We start from the raw sequence: 12186 nt of genomic DNA, 5'->3' as shown, positions 1-12186 counted from the left end.
TGTATGGCTTATTCATCTAGATCCCAGGCAATTTTCCTTGCTGTTTGCTCCTCGTTTCTGTCACAACTTTGACTTCGTTGCCAGAGGGATGGACAGAGCCTCTATCATTTACACCATTTTTTTTTCTCCCTTGTTATATTTTTATTATTATTTTTTGATAGTAGCCATCCTGAAGGGTATGAGGTGGTGTCTCATTGTTATTTTGATTTGCATTTCCTTAATGATTAGTGAACATCTTTTCATGTGCTTTTGGCTATTTGTGTATCTTTAGATAAAATTTTATTAAAGTCCTTTGCCCATTTTTTAAATTGAGTTGTCTTTTAATTGTTGTTGGCCTGTATGAGTTTATAGATTTATAAATAAATATTTATATATATTTATCCAATTTATGCATTCTGAATATTAATCTCTTAATAGGTACAAGATTTGCAAATATTTTCTCCAATTCTCTGGGTTTCTTTTTCACTCTTTTCATTGTGTCCTTTGATACACAGACGTTTTAAATTGAAATGTAGTTTAATTAATCTATTTTTTCTTTTGTTACCTCTGCTTCTGGTGTTATATCTAAGAAATCATTGCCATATTATCTTTAGCTTTATATTTAGGTTTTTGATCAATTTTGATTTAAGTTTTGGAAATGTAAGGTAAGTGTCCCATCTTCATTCTTTTGCATATAGATATCCACCTTTTCAACACCGTTTGTGAAAAGACTGTCCTTTCCCCATTGAATGGTCTTGGAATCCCTGTAGAAAAATCATTTGTCCCTATATGTGAGGATATATTTCTGAGCTTTCTGTTCTCTTTTATTGGTCTACATGTTGTCATACTGTTTTGATTACTGTACTTTTCTAATACTTTTTAAAATTAAGAAGTGTGAGACCTTAATGTTTTTTCTTCTTTTCTGGTTGTGCTGGCTATCCATCCCTTGGATATAAATTTTAGGATTAATGTTTCCATTTCAGCAAAAACACTATTGTGATTTTGATAAGGATTGCATTAAATCTGAAGATCGCTTTGAGAAATACTGACATCTTAATAATATTAAATCTTACAATCCGTTTACACAATATGTCCTTGCATTTATTTTTGTCTTCTTTAATTTCTTTCAGTAACATTAACATGTTGTAGCTTTCAGTATACAAGTATTTCACTTCCCTAGTTAAGTTTATTCCTAATATTTTATTTCTTTTGATGTTTTTGTAAATTTAATTGCTTTAATTTCCTTTCAGATGGTTCATTGTTAAAATATAAAAATGAAACTGATTTTTGTGTGTTGGTTTTGTATCCATCCTTACACTGTGCTGAATTTATTTATTAATTCCAATATATTTTTAAATGTGTGTGTCTAATCTTTAGGGTTTTCTACATAAAAGAATATGTCATCTGCAAACACAAATAATTTTACTGCTTTCTTTATATTGATTGATTTTCATATGTTGCACCATCCTTGCACTCCAGGAATAAATCTCACTTGGTCATCATGTATAATCCTTTAATGTGACGTTGAATTCTGTTTGCTAGTATTTTGTAGAGGATTTTTGCTTAAATATTTCTCAGGGATATGTATGTTTAGTTTTCTTATCTTGGAGTGTCTTTGTCTGGCTTTGATAATGCTGGCCTCATAGAATGTGTTTGGAAGTATTCTCTTCTCTTCAATTTTTTTGGAGAGTTTGAGGAGGATTGGTGCTGATTCTTCTTTAAATGATTGAATTCACCAGTGAAGCCAATTGGTTTAGCTTATTGATTCAATATCCTTACTAGTTATGAATCTGTTTAGATTATCTATTTCATCATGATTTAGTATAGGTAGGTGTGTGTTTCTAGGATTTTATCTATTTCATTTAGATTATCCAAATTGTTAGTGTGTAACTATTCATAGTAGTCTCTTATGATCCTTTGCATTTCTGTAAAATCAAATGCAAGGTCCCTCTTCATATCTGAGGCAATCTAGCTAAAGGTTTGTCCATTTTGTTGACCATTTTGAAGAATTAAATCTTGATGTCATTGATTTTCTCTATTTTCCATTTTGTTTATCTTTTTTCTAATCATTATTGCCTTTCTTCTGCTAGTTTTGGGTTTAGTTTTTTCTTCATTGTCTAGTTCCTTAAGACGTAATTTTGATGGTTGACTTGAGTTCTTTCTTCTTTTTCAATATAATTTTTGACAGCTACAAACTTCCCTCTTAGAACTGTTTTTGTTACATACCATAAATTTTAGTATGTTGTGTTTTCATTTTAATTTATCCCAGTATATTTTCTAATTTCTCTTGTGATTTCTTCTTTGACCCATTGATTGTTTAAGAGTGTGTTAAATTTTTATGTATATGTTGATTTTCCAGTTTTCTTTCTACTAGTAAGTTTCATTCCATTGTGATCAGAAAATAAACTTTGTATGAATTAAATCTTTTAAAATTTATTAAGACTTGTTTTGTGGCCTGGATAATGATCCATGCACACTTGAGAAAAAAATGTATATTCTGCTGTTGTTGGGTAGAGTGTCTGTATATATTTGTGAGAGCCAATTGGCCTATAATGTTGTTCAAGTCCTCTGTTTTTCTTACCAGTTTTCTGTCTAGTTGTTAATCCATTATTGAAAGTGGAGTATTGAAGTCTTCTGCTATTATTGTAGTACTGTCTATTTCTCCCTCCAATTCTGTCAATGTTTGGTTCATTTATTTAGGTTCTTTGGAAAGTAGTGCATATATCTTTATAATTATTACATCTTATTGGTAATAATTTAATTAAATAATTTAATTAAATTAATTAAATAATTTAATTTAATTATTACCAATAAGATGTAATAATTATAAAGATATATGCACTACATTTTAATTAAATATAGTAACCTTCTTTGTCTCTTATAACAGTTTTTGACTTAAAGTCTATTTTGTCTGATATTAGAATAACCATACTTTTCCTCTTTTGGCTACTTAACAGAATATTTTTTCCTAACCATTCACTTTCAACCTATGTTTGTCCTTAAATCCAAAGTGAGTCTTCTGTAGACAGCATATAATGAACAAAATATTGTTTTTAAATAAACAAAATAAAATTAACAGAATTACAAAGAAAACCAATTGTATTGATTTTTAAATACATTTGTCAATATGCTAAAACACATTCAACATTTGCTAATATAGATATTTCTTTATTAATTCATAAAATATCCAGATATAGTGGTGGTAGTCATTATCACTATAAATTTGAGATAGTGAGGAATATGGTATTTTAAAACCCTGCTATGATAACCAACTATCATGGTTGTTGCCTATATTTATACTTTATTAAAATGCTAAATTCCAGTTTAAGACTCATTTTCCCTCAATGGAGTTTCATGAACCTCAAGTTAAAAACTGTTTTCTTAGAAGAATATCCATTGGACAGATGTTCACAATATTATTAAATGAAAGAAATATGAGATGAAGAAACATGATTTTATTTATGTGGAAATATATAGACAGAGAACAAAAAAAGTGGACTGAATGTGGGCAGTGGTTTAATTTTAACTTTCTTCTTTATGCATGTCTGTATTTTAGGTGCCCAGTTAAATGTTCCCAGAAGCACTATTCTTCCTGTTTTATAAGACACTGTGATTACCTGTGAAACTTTTGCCTTCTCTCTAGTTATGGGGCCATGTAGGCAGGCCCTGTCACTCGTGAGCATGGTAACTGGCAATCTTTCATGGTGAAGGCTCTGAGCCTTTCTCTAGTCAAGCCTTATACTATGTGACTTTAATACTCATACACTCTTCATCCATCCATTAATTCAGCTTTTCATTGGGCTTGTCTTTCCTGAGACATGAATGAACAAGGAATTTGGGCCAGGCAGAGTTAAGGTGCTGATAGTGCACGGATGCTGAGGGCAGACTTTGCCCTTGGGAGACCTCAGAGCCTGCTCAGTAGAGACATGCATGGCTGAAGGACATTGTATTATGATTCACTAATCACATCCTACTTTCACCAGGAGAATGGAACAGCATCTCCCCATTGAAACTTAGGCATGGTCATTTCACTTGCTCTGGCCAGTGAAATGTGAGCAGCAGTGATGTGTCACTTCCTAGTAGAAATACGAAGGTTTGAGCATTGCTAGCCCTTTTCTCTTTGCATACAGTTTTATACACAAAGAGTCTAGTCTGCCAGCTTAGTCCCTGAGATAAGACAACAGGGAGCAGAGCCTAGTTGACCTAGGAAGGATATGCAGATAGAGCAACAAATGTGCCACAAAGATGTTGGGTCTTTTGTTACTGTGGTATAACCTAGTCTGTCCTGACAATACTGTGCCAATCATGCAGATCTATGTAGTAACACATGCAAAATTTATGAGTCTCTAGGACTGAAAATATTTATTTTTGTTGTTCTCGACCCGGCTTTCTGATCTAACTGGCCTGATACATCTAAATACACAAACTCCTCTTATTAAAGTGTAGTTATCACTCAGATATCTAATTCAAACTTTATAGTGTTTTGAATTTCATATATTCTATGTACCTGTCAGTTAACATTATTGTCATAGAAGGTGAGAATGTTAGGTAGCATCAAATAATAGTTGTCTTAAACTCTCATTTGGAAAATGGATTTGAAAAGCTGTTTCCTATGGGCCACACCTCTAAGTAAGTGTGTGATTCAAAGAGGAAATACAGGAAAAAACTAACCTGTAACCACACTAAATAGGATTAAATGGCAGCCTGTAGGCTCAGGGTAGAGAAATGTTCACATATAGCACTACAGATTTTATACATTATTCATGCATTATTATTCATATATGATATTTAGATTACTATAGCATTATAGACTATTATCAGTCCTCCATTGTTTTCCACCCTTAAAAGGGAGGTCTTAGGCTTAGCTAGAGGCAGTCATATTTCCCTTAAATGCATTCTAACTATTTAAACATAGTATGCTTTGATGGTTTGATAAAACATACCAAGAAAGCCATAGGGATTCGGTAAAGCCTGCAATTCCAGGAAGTTCACAGAAAAATGATTCAACTTTTTAAATAAATTTTAAAAAATGGCTTTTTATAGTAGGTCATAGTAGGTTACTATTGGGTACCAGTTTTCACTAATTGCTGAGGGAATTCTCTCAATGAATGAATATTATTACATTTATAGACTTCAACAGACTCTCTAGGTGGGACTCGGTAACACCACCCTTTGACTAACCTTTAATGTTGAGAAGTGCCCTAAGGGAAGGTTTTTTTTTTTTTTTTAACTGCAAAATTAATGTCATAGGCACAACTCCTCTAGAGAAAACTCAATGGACACACCCCATTTTTAGAATTGGCAATAATTCTCTTGCTAAAATTATGGATTCTTTATTTTGCTACATGTCTTCCTCCCATTTCACCCCATCACACATAAAACAACTTTGCTGTTATTAAAGTGCAGTGCAGCTGACTTTGTGCAACATCTTATAGGAGGAACAAATGATTTTAAGGCCTAGACTGTACTATCACTGGGAGAATCAGAATGAAAATGATTTTACACAAGATGATGGCTTCATTTCTAGTTTTTATAAAAACGTATTTCCAAATATTTTTCTTAAAACAGATTTTCTAGCATAATTTGCATACAATAAAATTCATTTATTTAATAATTCTATAGTTTTTAGTGTATAATCTTTATAATTCAAAAATGTTTAGTAAATTTACAGGATTTTATCACCATCACCACAATCTAGTTCTAAAACATTTCCATCACATCGTAAAGTTTCCTAATGACTATTTACAGTGAATTCTGATCTCCCTCATCCCTTCCCCACCGCTTTAGCCCCAGGCACCCATTGATATGTTTTCTGTCTCAATAGATTTGTAACAGAAAAACATTTTCTTGACTCCATGGAATATTATTCAGCCATGAAAGATACTTGTGGAGATTATATTATAAAATGAAATGTCTCTAAAAGTAGATCCTTTAAAGGAAAAATGAGGAATATGAATTGTTTCTATATAAAAATAGACATACATATGGTTAAGGATTTGGTAGGAATACAGAATTCACAAAAATTTTTCTAAATGAATTAATTCAGGAAAAGCTATAATGTATTTTATAAATAAAATAAAATTCTTACCCATTTTAATTGAACAACTATTTCAGTATGCATAGACTCCCAGCTAATTCCTTAGAGTATAATGCCTTATAGTTCTCTTCCCTTTTCTGAGACTTGTCACCTGGAGATTCTCTTTTTGAAATGAGAACTGTTTTTCCTAGTACTGTCTCCTTCTAGTGTGTCTGTTGTCAGAGTGCTTTAAAGCTTTTCCCTTTCTTCTCCATCTTCCCCACTGAGGCCAACACACTGATGACTTGCCCAGAGGTCACTTTGTTCCCTTTCTGTGTGCACAGCAGGTGATGCCCTCCTGGTCTTCCCCATGCCGAGCCTGCCTTCTGGTCTCCATGGCAAAGATGTGAAGCAGTAGTAGTTGTGTTATCAATGGAAGGGCTAGAATTAGGAGCTCCCATTTATATTATTTGTTTTTGTGGGGAGCTGGAGTCAGGCTGGCTGTGGTGTGAATCCTTGCTCTGCTAGCCAGGTCACTTTGGAAAGTCATTTAAACTGTCCCATCCTGGTGTCCTGATCTGTAAAGTGGAGTAAGAATAGGACCTGCAGGATAGAGTTGTGAGAATTGGATGGGCCTACATGAAGGGCTCGGCATGGGGCCTGGCCCAGTGAGGAGTTTTTGAGGACACGGTACAAGGTCTGTCTCATTGCTCACATGGGCATCCTGTTAGAGCACAGACATTTCTACAGCTAGGAATGGGTGTTGGACACATGAGGGTCTCTGCAGAGAGAATGTCTGCCACCTGGGTCTTAGGACCCTCCCTCAGATCTGGTGCCCACTCTCTCTCTCTCAATTGTCAGCTTCATGTGTGGCTCACATTTCTTCCCTTCCAAATATTCTGTGTTCTCATGCCATCTTCCCCAAGTGCCTGCCCATCCCACCCCTTCTTACATCGTCCTGAGGAATGAGCTCCGTTCCATTTCCAGCCTCCTTCCAGAATGACCCCAATCTCTCCTCAGCCCTCTGGTGAGATTGCTTTCCCTCCCCACCTATGCCTCAGAGGCAACATCAGGGACCTTCTGCTCCAGTCCACTTGTCCACTTTCCTCAGATGTGCATCCCTGAGGATTCAGGCTGCCAGCTTCTCAGGACCTCAAGACTGCTGTCCTACTTTTTATCCCCTTTCAGTGGCCATTTCCATCTCTGTCTTTCCTCTACTCATAACCCATCACCTGCTCCTGTTATAGCCTGCTCTCTCCTCTCCTTCCCCTGCCTGCATCTTTTAATGAGCTCTATACCTAACAATTTACTTTATTCCAGTTTATACATAGGCAGATGGACACTTTTTAGAGAGAATCACACCTCTACCCTCAGGGACATCACAGAGTCATGGTAGGTTCATAATGCTGTGCAGAGATACTTTCACTCCTCCTCACTTGTCAGGAGTGTCCTCTGTTCCCCTAGGCAGTCATTCTAAATGTTCACCCTCAACTCAAATTCCTTACTTAAATAGAATCTCTAACTTTTTAAGTACAGTCTTGCCTTTTATGTTACAGAGAAAATTGGGTATAACATACAAGTCAGGCATAAAAATTTTTTGGCTTCTGTTGCCCCAATACATTTAATTAAAAAAAATCTTTTGGTTTCTTACTGTGGCCACAGTTTTATCTGCAGACACACTTGCTGTGCCGGCTCTGGTACACCTCCTTTCACCCTGCCCAGCCTGCTCTGTACCTGAGAGGTTGCCCCCCAGTTCCCCATCCATCACCAGGCTACCTGGACTGCTGGCTACCTGTGCATTTGGCCAGTGGAAAACACCAACAGGAGATCAGAGAGTAGGGAGAGAGAGGCTGGGGTATTTCTTCCCCATTCTCTCCCCACTATGGCTTCTACCTCAGTCCTTAATTTTATTCCTCCAAAACTACAGCTCCCCCTGGCAGCTCCCTCTCCAAAGTTTTAGTTGGAATTTCCACTTGTGGAAAGTATGATTTTTCATTCATTTTCTCATTTTTCATTCAGTTAGCACCATCCTGTGACTTCTCCCTTCCCATTCTCTTTGTGAAGTGCCCAGTGATGGGTAATTAATATGTACAATTGTGATTCTCAGCATGCAATTAAGCCATCTGAATCAGGTGAGGCTGTGACTCAGAGGGCCTGGCCAGCTCCTAACCCTGGGTGGCCCTAGCATGTTTTGTAATCCTTCTGATCCTTGGTTTCTTTCTGTGCAGAGTGGGATATAAACTCTATATCACAGATCATGGGATCTAAAGGAGATAACATTGCTTGGCACATGGAGATGCTCAAAGTAGTATGATTGCCAATGTTTGTGTTGCTCCAAAACGCATATGCTGAAATCTAACCCCATTTGGAGATGAGACTTTGGAAGGTGGGTAAGTTATGAAAGTGGAGCCCTTATGATTAGAATTAGTATCTTATAAAAGAGACCTCAGAGAGCTTCCTTGCCCCACTTGCCATGTGAGAACACAGGAAGAAGACAGCATCTATAAACTAGGAAGTGGGTTCACACTAGACATCAATCTGCTGGAGCCTTGATCATGTACTTTCAGCCTCCAGAACTGTGAGAAATAGATATTTGTTGTTAAAGCTGCCCAGTCTACAGAGTTTTGTTATGGCAGTACAAATGGAATAGGACACATGACTTCCATCAAACCAGATTTCCATGTATATCCTCCCAATCCTGATCTTGTTTTCTCAACTCCCATCTGAAATCTGGTGTTTCCTCAGATCCCTTCTTGTTGGTTTTCCTTCCTAAGTTTACACTAGTCACTGAAGAGCTCAATGTCACCTTCAAGTTTCAACTTCCAGCCTTGACTGCTCCTCAGGACCAGCATCTCCATTGAAGTGTTCAGTACTAACACACATTCATAACCCAGCCCTCACCTTCCCTCTGGCCACCTATGGGAGCTATGCAATATCCTTGAAACTTGCCGAAGGCCCTTTTAGCTGCCCGGACTCCCAACATTCCTGCCAACCCAACAGTCTACACAGGATTCTGGGAAATGCTGAGCTGGCTCAGCCTGGAGCTGCTCCCCACACAGTGTCTCCTCCTGAAGTCTTTTCTTCTCTACCTGGAAGATCCTAGCAGTCACTCAAAAAAACTCGCTGAAGTTACCTCCAATATCCTCAGGCCAAGCTCAGAGCACTTTCCTCTGGATAGTTTTGAATCTCACACACATTAAAACATTGGCACAGCATTGTACTAAATTATAATGCTGATTTTAGATTTTCCACCTGTCTTGCTAGAATGAAACCTTCTAGGGGGCAAAGCCACCCTTCCCAGCGCCCAGTTCATGGCCCATTCTTGGGAATGCATGCAAGGGCAGCCTCTAGAAGTGGGAAAAGGCCAAGAGAAGAGTTCTCCCCAGGGCCTCCAGAAGGAATGCAGCTCTGCCCACCCCCTGGACTTTATCCCATGTGACTCACATCGGACTTCTGACCTACAGCACTGGGAAGTAATACATTTGTGTTATTTTAAACCACTGATTTTGTGGTTATAGCAGCAATAGAAAACCAATACATTTTTAAATTACTAGATTAAAAAAAGAAATACTGTAATATTCTGGAAAGCCTTCCATAAATGACCCAAGCTGACTGGCTTTCTTAGTTTTAAGGATGATTTTATAACGCTTTCCTTTTTTTTCTGTTTTCTTCTATGTTGCCAGACTATGAAAATTTCATCTATCATCCATCTCTGTATTATCACAGATTGATAAAGTCAGGCTTCAGGGACAGTGTCTAAAATAAGCAGGAACACCCCCATGAGGCCCACAGGGCTGTCCTGGGAGGGAAGGGCCCGGTGCTCCTGGGCTGGGCTGGCAGTTTCTATTTTGTTGCTGAGCTGCCTTTGGGGTTTCTTTCTGCTTTTCTTCTATGTTCAAAAACGCTGATGCCAGCTTCTTGACAAGTGAGATTTTACTGACTTATTGTGCTCTTGAACTATTATCACTCCCTTTGATTATATATCTTCTTACATGTGGTAAATTTGTAATGCTATTTATATTTTAAAATGGCCAATTTCCCTCCATTGCCTCATCACAATAAAAAATAAATCTGTGGGCTAAAGGGTTAACAGTGTAGCTTTGGATTTTTTATTTTTTATATTTTTAGACTCAAACGTGCAGGCGTATTTTATATTCCTTTCACAAAAAGAATCCTGGGCGAGGTACCTTGGTTTTGAATGTGCCTTTACTGTACATTCATAATAAATTCTGAACCGAATGGCACATTCATGGCTGCTCCCTGATGTAAATGAATGGCTGAATGAAACTTTGGGGGCACAGCTCACCTCCAAGAGGGCAATCCTGTTCACACTCTTATCTGACCCACGGTTCTCGATTTTCCTTGAAAAATTAGTTTTTCCTCTCTCCGTAAATGCGGTCCTTTCCTCCCTGCATCTTTGTAATCTGGCTGGCTTGCCGCCGTCCCCCCCGGCCGCCCCCCCACCCCCCTGCCGTTGGATGAAAGATCCCGCCTTTGATTGAAATGGAACCTTCCACTATTGAGCAGGCCTTTGCTGAATGAGTCATCGGGGCGGCTGCTTATTGGCTGAGGCCGCTGGAACCAGGGGATTGCCTGGCGCCGGCTGCAAGGACCTGCTTCATTCACAGAAAAGCTGTCTCGCTCGCTAGCCCTTTCATTCACACAAACGGCATTTCATTCACATTTTGCTGTTTTTGTCTGCTTCTAATGAAGATCACGGTTTGAGAATGATAGGGCATTTTTGCTTTAGATTTTGGGGGTGGGGACTTTGATAATCATCCCAACCATATATGGGGCGTGCATTTGCTGTTGCTATGCAAGCAAAGGGAAGGGAAAAGATGAGAGCCGTGCGCCTGCCCTGCTAGGCCTGCGGCCCTGGGCCTTGAGCCGCTGCCTCCCTGCACTCTTGTGTCCAGTAGCCGGCTCGCCATGAGTGGCCCTGATTACAGCTGCTCCACAGAGCTCTTCAAGGCTGGGTGTCTCATGTGTCACATGTCTAGTCGTGGGTGTGAGAAGACTCAGGGTGACCTGATACCGTGCTAGAGGTAAATTCATTTGCTTGTATACAGGTACCCGGAAACTTGGACAGGGAGCGTTTCACTGTATTGGGCAAGCTATTTCAATGCATGACAAAGATGGCAGAGCCCACCTTGACAAGGATTATGGGTTTGAGCCCCGCAGACCCTCTGGGGGCTGCCAATGCCCTGTTCTTTTAATTGAGAGGAATGAGGCCTGTGCGGATCTCTTGCAGCCCGAGTTTGACTCCTGAGAAAAAAAAAAGAGGCTTTTTTTTTTTTCCCCCCCCTGCGGATTTGATGTATAATGAGAGCAACTGCATTTTTTTTCTCTCCCTTACTGCAGGGCTGCAAGCTGCAACTGAAGAGACATTGATATGTTATTTGTAGCGTTTCTTAGGCATTTTTCCAGAGCTTGAACACATTCAGTTGGAAGAAAGCTTCAAGCCCCTTTTTTGGAATGAATTTCTGGAGCCTGTTGCCATTCACCAAAGCACTTTTTTTCTGTTCTTTTCTTTCTTTCTTTCTTTCTTTCTTTCTTTCTTTCTTTTTTTTGAAGTAGGTTTTTAACCCTGGCTGAGAAAGACTGCTGTAAATTAGCAGGGGAGAGACCCTAACCTGGCTCTGTGCATTAGTACATATGCAGATTTTTTTGTTTGTTTGTTTGGAAGAACTGCATTGCCACAAAGACACTTGTCATGGCCGCTCTGTAGATTTGAAAAGAAGAAAGAAAAACCCAGAAAACTGGTATTTTATGTTCACCTGGGATTGACTATTTCTCTCTCTCTGTCTCTTGCTATTTAACAATTCCTGCTTGTTTTCCAAACCAGAATTCACGAAGATCCACTGAAGATCATATTCTTAGAAAGACTTCGTCACATTTTAACGCATCGCTGTCAGACACTTACAGGCTCACACAGATGGGCTGATGAGGAAGAGAAAAGCCTAGCAAGGAATAATGGGTTTCAGAAAGTTCATCTGATCATCTGAAGAAACTGGATTTACTTCTGGCACAAATACTGAGTGGGGGGATGGGGAGGTGAAAAATCAAGGTTGGAAGGAAATATCTGGGAAGGTAAAAAAGGAAATTTGAGAATCGATTGGCTCTAATGTGCCTTTAGTGGGTGTATGTGTGTGTGTTTTATCATCTTTTTTTTCCTTTCTTTTCCTTTTTTT

General features: G+C 38.3%; 1 long non-coding RNA gene across 1 annotated transcript; it reads left to right on the top strand.

Annotated features, from left to right (window-relative positions):
• Positions 1 to 10603: 10603 nt before the first annotated feature.
• Positions 10604 to 12057, top strand: LOC120594120 (uncharacterized). The gene is made up of 2 exons (XR_005650493.1): positions 10604 to 11040; positions 11357 to 12057. It is a non-coding gene; the product is annotated as an uncharacterized LOC120594120 (long non-coding RNA).
• The last annotated feature ends 129 nt before the right edge of the window (positions 12058 to 12186 follow it).

Source organism: Pteropus medius, unplaced genomic scaffold (assembly GCF_902729225.1).
Source record: "Pteropus medius unplaced genomic scaffold, Ma_sr-lr_union100, whole genome shotgun sequence".
Lineage (NCBI taxonomy): Eukaryota > Metazoa > Chordata > Mammalia > Chiroptera > Pteropodidae > Pteropus > Pteropus medius.
The sequence above is the reverse complement of the archived record's forward strand: the minus strand, read 5'-3'. Positions and strand labels throughout refer to the sequence as shown.